Raw genomic sequence first — 9,981 nt, forward strand, 5'->3', positions numbered from 1 at the left:
TTACCTCTGTGCCCCATAAAATGATGTTCATTTACATTGACATTTTAAGCTATCTTTAAGTGAAAGTGTTGTTTTCGAATCTGTGGTAATTTTAACATTTAAGAATTTGTGATTTTTGTGTATGTGTGTATTCTGCAATTTATCTTCCTTTTCAGGAAGTGATATTCAATCAATGTATAATATATTGAAACAGAGAAAAAGAAAAAGTAGTTAAAAGCAAGGTAACTAGATTGTAATTCATTACATTAAAATATTCATCTGTTGGGAGGAGGAGTCAAGATGGCGGAGAAGTAGCAGGCTGAGACTACTTCGGGTAGCGGGAGATCAGCTAAATAGCTTATCTAAAGATTGCAAACACCTACAAATCCAACGGGAGATTGAAGAGAAGAAGAACAGCAATTCCAGAAACAGAAAATCAACCACTTTCTGCAAGGTAGGACTGGCGGAGAAGTGAATCCAAAGCGACGGGAAGATAGACCGCGGGGGGAGGGGCCGGCTCCCGGCGAGCGGCGGAGCAACGGAGCAAAATCAGGACTTTTAAAAGTCTGTTCCGCTGAGGGACATCGCTCCAGAGGCTTAACTGGAAGCCCAGGCGGGGTCAGCGCGGCCTCAGGTCCCGCAGGGTCGCAGAAGGATCGGGGGTGTCTGAGTGTCGCAGAGCTTACCGGTATTAGAACGAGGAAGCCGGCTGCAGAGACAGAGCCGAGGAGTGACTCTCAGCTCGGGGTTGCCTTGAACTGGTCGCAGGCTCGGTCAGCTCGGAGCGTGGCCGGAGGCCAGGGTGGCGGGAGACATTGGGCGCTGTTCTCTGAGGGCGCTATGAGGAGTGGGGCCCCGGGCTCTCGGCTCCTCCGGGCCGGAGACTGGGAGGCCGCCATCTTCATTCCCGTCCTCCGGAACTCTACGGAAAGCGCTCAGGGAACAAAAGCTCCCGAAAGCGAACCCGAGCGGATTACTTAGCGCGGCCCCGGGTAAGGGCGGTGCAACTCCGCCTGGGGCAAAGACACTTGAGAATCACTACAATGGGCCCCTCCCCCAGAAGATCTACGGGAAACCCAGCCAGGACCAAGTTCACCTACCAAGGAGAGCGGCGGAATTCCAGAGGAGAAGAAAGCAAAGCACGGAACTCATGGCTTTCTCCCCATGATTTTTTAGCCTTGCAGTTAATTTAATTTTTTTTTCTTTTTCAATTTCTTTTTCTTTTTCCCTTCTTCTGCTGAATTTTTTTTAACTCTTACCGTTTTCTTTTTTTAACGTTTTTTAAATAGTTTATCTAATATATATATTTTTTCCCACTTTTTATATTTTTTCTTTATCGGCTTTCTTTTTTTTAATAGTTCCTTTTTTTTTTTTTTTTTTTTCCTTTCTTTCTGAACTCCTTTTTATCCCCTTTCTCCCCCCTCACAATTCGGGATCTCTTCTGATTTGGCTAAAGCATATTTTCCTGGGGTTGTTGCCACCCTTTTAATATTTTACTTGCTCCTTCATAAACCCTTATCTGGACAAAATGACAAGGCGGAAAAATTCACAACAAAAAAAAGAACAAGAGGGAGTACCAAAGGCTAGGGACCTAATCAATACAGACATTGGTAATATGTCAGATATAGAGTTCAGAATGATGATTCTCAAGGTTCTAGCCGGGCTTGAAAAAGGCATGGAAGATATTAAAGCAACCCTCTCGGGAGATATAAAAGCCCTTTCTAGAGAAATAAAAGAACTAAAATCTAACCAAGTTGAAATCAAAAAAGCTATTAATGAGGTGCAATCAAAAATGGAGGCTCTCACTGCTAGGATAAATGAGGCAGAAGAAAGAATTAGCGATATAGAAGACCAAATGACAGAGAATAAAGAAGCTGAGCAAAAGAGGGACAAACAGCTACTGGACCACGAGGGGAGAATTCGAGAGATAAGTGACACCATAAGATGAAACAACATTAGAATAATTGGGATTCCAGAAGAAGAGGAAACAGAGAGGGGAGCAGAAGGTATATTGGAGAGAATTATTGGAGAGAATTTCCCCAATATGGCAAAGGGAACAAGCATCAAAATCCAGGAGGTTCAGAGAACCCCCCTCAAAATCAATAAGAATAGGTCCACACCCCGTCACCTAATAGTAAAATTGACAAGTCTTAGTGACAAAGAAAAGATTCTGAAAGCAGCCCGGGAAAAGAAGTCTGTAACGTACAATGGTAAAAATATTAGATTGGCAGCAGACTTATCTACAGAGACCTGGCAGACCAGAAAGAGCTGGCATGATATATTCAGAGTACTAAATGAGAAAAACATGCAGCCAAGAATCCTATATCCAGCTAGGCTATCATTGAAAATAGAAGGAGAGATTAAAAGCTTCCAGGACAAACAAAAACTGAAAGAATTTGCAAATACCAAACCAGCTCTACAGGAAATATTGAAAGGGGTCCTCTAAGCAAAGAGAGACCCTAAAAGTAGTAGATCAGAAAGAAACAGAGACAATATACAATAACAGTCACCTTACAGGCAATACAATGGCACTAAATTCATATCTCTCAATACTTACCCTGAATGTTAATGGGCTAAATGCCCCAATCAAAAGACACAGGGTAGCAGAATGGATAAAAAAACAAAAACCATCTATATGTTGCCTACAAGAAACTCATCTTAAACCCGAAGACACCTCCAGGTTTAAAGTGAGGGGGTGGAAAAGAATTTACCATGCTAATGGACATCAGAAGAAAGCAGGAGTGGCAATCCTTATAGCAGATCAACTAGATTTGAAGCCAAAGACTATAATAAGAGATGAGGAAGGACACTATATCATACTCAAAGGAACTGTCCAACAAGAAGATCTAACAATTTTAAATATCTATGCCCCTAACGTGGGAGCAGCCAACTATATAAACCAATTAATAACAAAATCAAAGAAACACATCGACAAGAATACAATAATAGTAGGGGATTTTAACACTCCCCTCACTGAAATGGACAGATCATCCAAGCAAAAGATCAACAAGGAAATCAAGGCCTTAAATGACACACTGGACCAGATGGACATCACAGATATATTCAGAACATTTCATCCCAAAGCAACAGAATACACATTCTTCTCTAGTGCACATGGAACATTCTCCAGAATAGATCACATTCTTGGTCCTAAATCAAGTCTCAACCGGTATCAAAAGATTGGGATCATTCCCTGCATATTTTCAGACCACAATGCTTTAAAGCTAGAATTCAATCACAAGAGGAAATTTGGAAAGAACCCAAATACATGGAGACTAAACAGCATCCTTCTAAAGAATGAATGGGTCAACCAGGAAATCAAAGAAGAATTGAAAAAATTCATGGAAACAAATGATAATGAAAACACAACGGTTCAGAATTTGTGGGACACAACAAAGGCAGTCCTGAGAGGAAAATATATAGCAGTACAAGCCTTTCTCAAGAAACAAGAAAGATCTCAGGTACACAACCTAACCCTACACCTAAAGGAGCTGGAGAAAGAACAAGAAAGAAACCCTAAACCCAGCAGGAGAAGAGAAATCATAAAGATCAGAGCAGAAATCAATGAAATAGAAACCAAAAAAACAATAGAACAAATCAACGAAACTAGGAGCTGGTTCTTTGAAAGAATTAATAAGATTGATAAACCCCTGGCCAGACTTATCAAAAAGAAAAGAGAAAGGACCCAAATAAATAAAATCATGAATGAAAGAGGAGAGATCACAACGAACACCAAAGAAATACAGACAATTATAAGAACATACTATGAGCAACTCTACGCCAACAAATTTGAAAATCTGAAAGAAATGGATGCATTCCTAGAGACATATAAACTACCACAACTGAACCAGGAAGAAATGGAAAGCCTGAACAGACCCATAACCAGTAAGGAGATTGAAACAGTCATCAAAAATCTCCAAACAAACAAAAGCCCAGGGCCAGACGGCTTCCCGGGGGAATTCTACCAAACATTTAAAGAAGAACTAATTCCTATTCTCCTGAAACTGTTCCAAAAAATAGAAATAGAAGGAAAACTTCCAAACTCATTTTATGAGGCCAGCATCACCTTGATCCCAAAACCAGACAAGGATCCCAACAAAAAAGAGAACTACAGACCAATATCCTTGATGAACACAGATGCAAAAATTCTCGCCAAAATACTAGCCAATAGGATTCAACAGTACATTAAAAGGATTATTCACCACGACCAAGTGGGATTTATTCCAGGGCTGCAAGGCTGGTTCAACATCCGCAAATCAATCAATGTGATACAACACATAAATAAAAGAAAGAACAAGAACCATATGATACTCTCCATAGATGCTGAAAAAGCATTTGACAAAGTACAGCATCCCTTCCTGATCAAAACTCTTCAAAGTGTAGGGATAGAGGGCACATACCTCAATATTATCAAAGCCATCTATGAAAAACCCACTGCAAATATCATTCTCAATGGAGAAAAACTGAAAGCTTTTCCGCTAAGGTCAGGAACACGGCAGGGATGTCCGTTATCACCACTGCTATTCAACATAGTACTAGAAGTCCTAGCCTCAGCAATCAGACAACAAAAGGAAATTAAAGGCATCCAAATTGGCAAAGAAGAAGTCAAACTATCACTCTTCGCAGATGATATGATACTCTATGTAGAAAACCCAAAAGACTCCACTCCAAAACTGCTAGAACTTGTACAGGAATTCAGTAAAGTGTCAGGATATAAAATCAATGCACAGAAATCAGTTGCATTTCTCTACACCAACAACAAGACAGAAGAAAGAGAAATTAAGGAGTCCATCCCATTTACAATTGCACCCAAAACTATAAGATACCTAGGAATAAACCTAACCAAAGAGACTAAGAATCTATACTCAGAAAACTATAAAGTACTCATGAAAGAAATTGAGGAAGACACAAAGAAATGGAAAAATGTTCCATGCTCCTGGATTGGAAGAATAAATATTGTGAAAATGTCTATGCTACCTAAAGCAATCTACACATTTAATGCAATTCCTTTCAAAGTACCATCCATTTTTTTCAAAGAAATGGAACAAATAATCCTAAAATTTATATGGAACCAGAAAAGACCTCGAATAGCCAAAGGAATATTGAAAAAGAAAGCCAAAGTTGGTGGCATCACAATTCCGGACTTCAAGCTCTATTACAAAGCTGTCATCATCAAGACAGCATGGTACTGGCACAAAAACAGACACATAGATCAATGGAACAGAATAGAGAGCCCAGAAATGGACCCTCAACTCTATGGTCAACTCATCTTTGACAAAGCAGGAAAGAATGTCCAATGGAAAAAAGACAGCCTCTTCAATAAATGGTGTTGGGAAAATTGGACAGCCACATGCAGAAAAATGAAATTGGATCATTTCCTTACACCACACACGAAAATAGATTCAAAATGGATGAAGGATCTCAATGTGAGAAAGGAATCCATCAAAATCCTCGAGGAGAACACAGGCAGCAACCTCTTCGACGTCAGTCGCAGCAACATCTTCCTAGGAACATCACCAAAGGCAAGGGAAGCAAGGGCAAAAATGAACTTTTGGGATTTTATCAAGATCAAAAGCTTTTGCACAGCAAAGGAAACAGTGAACAAAACCAAAAGACAACTGACAGAATGGGAGAAGATATTTGCAAATGACATATCAGATAAAGGGCTAGTGTCCAAAATCTATAAAGAACTTAGCAAACTCAACACCCAAAGAACAAATAATCCAATCAAGAAATGGGCAGAGGACATGAACAGACATTTCTGCAAAGAAGACATCCAGATGGCCAACAGACACATGAAAAAGTGCTCCATATCACTCGGCATCAGGGAAATACAAATCAAAACCACCATGAGATATCACCTCACACCAGTCAGAATGGCTAAAATTAACAAGTCAGGAAATGACAGATGCTGGCGAGGATGCGGAGAAAGGGGAACCCTCCTACACTGTTGGTGGGAATGCAAGCTGGTGCAACCACTCTGGAAAACAGCATGGAGGTTCCTCAAAATGTTGAAAATAGAACTACCCTATGACCCTGCAATTGCACTACTGGGTATTTACCCTAAAGATACAAACTTAGTGATCCGAAGGGGCACATGCACCCGAATGTTTATAGCAGCAATGTCTACAATAGCCAAACTATGGAAAGAACCTAGATGTCCATCAACAGACGAATGGATAAAGAAGATGTGGTATATATACACAATGGAATACTATGCAGCCATCAAAAGAAATGAAATCTTGCCATTTGCGACGACGTGGATGGAACTAGAGGGTATCATGCTTAGTGAAATAAGTCAATCGGAGAAAGACAACTATCATATGATCTCCCTGATATGAGGGAGAGGAGATGCAACATGGGGGGTCAAGGGGGTAGGAGAAGAGTAAATGAAACAAGATGGGATTGGGAGGGAGACAAACCATAAGTGACTCTTAATCTCACAAAACAAACTGAGGGTTGATGGGGGGAGGGGGTTGGGAGAGGGGGTGGGGTTGTGGATATTGGGGAGGGTATGTGCTATGGTGAGTGTTGTGAAGTGTGTAAACCTGGCGATTCGCAGACCTGTACCCCTGGGGATAAAAATATATGTTTATAAAGCTGTAAAAAAAAAAAAGAAAGAAAGAAAGAAAGAAAGGATGAATCCCCAAGTTTTGTAGCAACATGGACGGGACTGGAAGAGATTATGCTGAGTGAAATAAGTCAAGCAGAGAGAGTCAATTATCATATGGTTTCACTTATTTGTGGAGCATAACAAATAGCATGGAGGACAAGGGGAGATGGAGAGGAGAAGGGAGTTGAGGGAAATTGGAAGGGGAGGTGAACCATGAGAGACTATGGACTCTGAAAAACGATCTGAGAATTTTGAAGGGGTGGGGGGTGGGAGGTTGGGGGCACCAGGTGGTGGGTATTGTAGAGGGCACAGATTGCATGGAGCACTGGGTGTGGTGCAAAAATATTGAATACTGTTATGCTGAAAAAATAAAAAAAAAAAATTAAAAAAAAATATTCATCTGTTGAAATTATAAAATATATAGTGATAAGTAATATTTAGCTTATCAACAATGCGGCATTTGTCAAATTGCTTAAATTTGAAATACCCAGATGTATATACTATTAACAGCTGCTAACTTTGAAGTCATCGGGTTACCAAGATTTCATAAGGCCAGAAAAATTTTTCTAACAAAGGATGTATAGTGATTAAACAAAAGCCATCATGTTTATAAAGTTTGAGTAGTTCATTCCAAAATGTTCAGGTACTTAGGACTGTGATGAAATTTACACCAAAATGCTAGAGCTGGTCAGGTATTCATGAGGCTCCCTGTGTGTTTTATTGAGATCTTGTTTTTATTGTCACTTAACTGCAGTTATAATGTAACTTCATTTTGGTGGAACACTGGTATAATCGGCAAAGTTAATAACTGTGTACCGATCCTATGTGCTGGAGGATAAATTTAAAAACTCTACAAGCTGTTCTGCTAATGAAATCTGATTGGCTTGAGAAAGAACAGATTTTGTTAATGATCAATTAACTGTTACATTAAATCAGTCTGTTGATACTTTCCATAAAGTTCATATTTAGTGGTGGAAGGAAGTAAGAGTTGTCAATTTGTATGTGGTTATGATTAAGTCCGTATTGGAATATGTAGTAAACTGAAATGTTTCTTTAAAGCAATACTTACCCCTTACTGGAAGATACCAATGTTTTGGTGTGTATCTTTCTATTTCTTTAGCTCTATTTCTTCTGAAAGACGCAGAAAGAATGATGATGAGTGGTTTTTAATTCGGAATTACAACTAAGGGTTAGGGGCTTAGACTGGAAGTTTAGGTCTGATCTCTGTCGCTGTTTCAACTCTGTGCTTATCTTTGAGACAGCAGGGGCGTGGTGCTGACTCTTGGCCAAACCTGAATGAAATGTGCTTGATGCAGATCTGTGCTAGGGTCTGCAGAACATCAGGGGCAACCTTAGCAGTTTACTGGCATTTACGGTTTTAGAAAATGTACAGATTGATGGTTTACACCTGGTTTCAGAGTTGCTCTTTGGTTTCTGCTATTGAGACTGGTCATGTAGCCTGCTGTGGGCTGTGTAATCAGAGGCTCTTAAAAACCCTTCCTCAGATGAGACTGTGACGATCTTGTGGATCCACGATCCGAAGATGAAGTGTGTTCTCTGAGACTGAGAAAGGACCCTGGGAGCTATGACTGGAAGGCTCCCTCTCTCTCATGTTGGCCTGGCTTTGTTTTCTCGTGCGGCACCACATCCTTTACTCTTATAAAAGTCTTCTGTGAATACACTGTGTGATGAGTCCTTTCAATGATCAAATATGGTATAACTGTTACTATATTATTTTTTCCCCTGAACCATTTAAGAGTAAGTTGCAGATGATTCCTTTTTGTCTCTGAATATTTTAGTGTCTATTTCCTAAAGAAAGAAAGAATTCTATATAACCACAGTGTAACTATAAAAACAAAGAGATGAACATGAACACAATAGAATTATATTATGTATTATATAAACTGCAGATTTTATTCAGATTTGTCTTTAAACAGTTTTTATTAAGGCTTTAAACAAGTACTATCCTGTCTAGCTCCACGCAAAAAATCCAAAGCCATATGTTACCTTTGGTGATTGTATATCTTAAATCTTCTCTAACTTTCTGGGTCTTTATCTCTCATGAATCTAATATTTTTGGAGAGTAGGGTCAGTTATTTAGTAGAATATTTCTCAGTTTGGGTTAATTTGATGTTTCCTCAGGAGTGACTCACTTTATGATCTGTTGGCAGGAATACCATAGATCTAACACTGAATTCTTCTCAGTGCCTTATGTTAGGAGGTATGTGCTATCATTTAGTCTCATTATTAGAGATATTAACTTTGATTATTTGGTTAAGGTAGTGACTGCCTGTTTTTTCCCTGCAATGTTTTATTTTACCCTTTGTAATTAATATGTCTTCTGTGGGTAGGTATTTTGACATTATGCAAATATCCTGTTACTTCCCTTAAATTCTACCTTCTGGTTTTAGCATTCACTAATAATTCTTGCTTAAGTCAACTGTTATTATGATAGTTGCCAAATGGTAATTTTCTAATGACATCAGTCTGTCTACCTTTAATAGCTTGCTTCCTATTAGAAGAAAGGACCTTCATTCTTAACTTTCTTTCCGTCAGTGAGAACACACAGACCTCCTACTCCATGTAATACTATCTTTATTTATTTTGATATTCATATTGTCCCAGATTGGACCAGGGGGAACCAGTTTAAGTTGGCTTTTGTGTCCTTTTGACATGTCTTCACCATTTCTTTGAAATCTTTCAGACTTTTGGCATAACAAGGTTACTTTGTATTTTTCTTGCTTGAGCCCTGGAATCAGCCATTTCTCCAAGGACTCCTGGTACCCTTCAATGGAGAATAGTATTTCAACAACAAGATCTGAATGTCGGGTATGTTAATGGCAACTGGGTTGTCTTGTCTCTTAGGCCCTCTCAGCTGATAGAACTAGGAAGTTGAGAATGCATATGAAGAGTCTTATCCGTGCATTTAAAATTTTATATCCTACTTTCACTCCTAATTCTCTTTTATCATGGAATTTATTATCTTCTAATATAGGATATATTTTTTATTTATAATATTGGTTAATATAAGATTTGCCCAGTTTTTTTTTTTTTCTACTAGAATGTAAATTCCACAATGGTGAGAGCTTTTCATTTGCTTTGTTTATAAATGTGTCCCAGGCAGCAAGAACAGTTTTGAGCTCAATAGTTATTTGTAAATGAAAGAATAAATGCATTCCAGGTGAAGAATTGTGCAGGAAAGAAAATACAATTATATTATATAGTTCCATTGTAATTAATATTTCCATAGTTATAAACACTATTAAATAAATACTGAATATTGATATAAATAAAATTATGATAGAAGTATATTGTGAAAATGGAGGGAAGAGAAGAGTATATATTTGCGTGAGATGAAAGAAAGCTAAATCTTTATTTTTTTAGACAAA

The 9,981-nt window shown here is 38.7% G+C and overlaps 1 long non-coding RNA gene across 1 annotated transcript in view; it reads left to right on the forward strand.

The window, feature by feature from the left end:
* LOC125098920 (uncharacterized) overlaps positions 1-9,425 on the forward strand; it is a 34,519-nt gene extending 25,094 nt beyond the window's left edge. The window contains exons 3-5 of the long non-coding RNA XR_007126975.1: positions 156-221; positions 8,764-8,813; positions 9,340-9,425. This is a non-coding gene — a long non-coding RNA (uncharacterized LOC125098920). The remainder of the gene's footprint in view (positions 1-155; positions 222-8,763; positions 8,814-9,339) is intronic.
* The last annotated feature ends 556 nt before the right edge of the window (positions 9,426-9,981 follow it).

This window comes from Lutra lutra, chromosome 4, assembly GCF_902655055.1.
Source record: "Lutra lutra chromosome 4, mLutLut1.2, whole genome shotgun sequence".
Classification (NCBI taxonomy): Eukaryota; Metazoa; Chordata; class Mammalia; order Carnivora; family Mustelidae; genus Lutra; species Lutra lutra.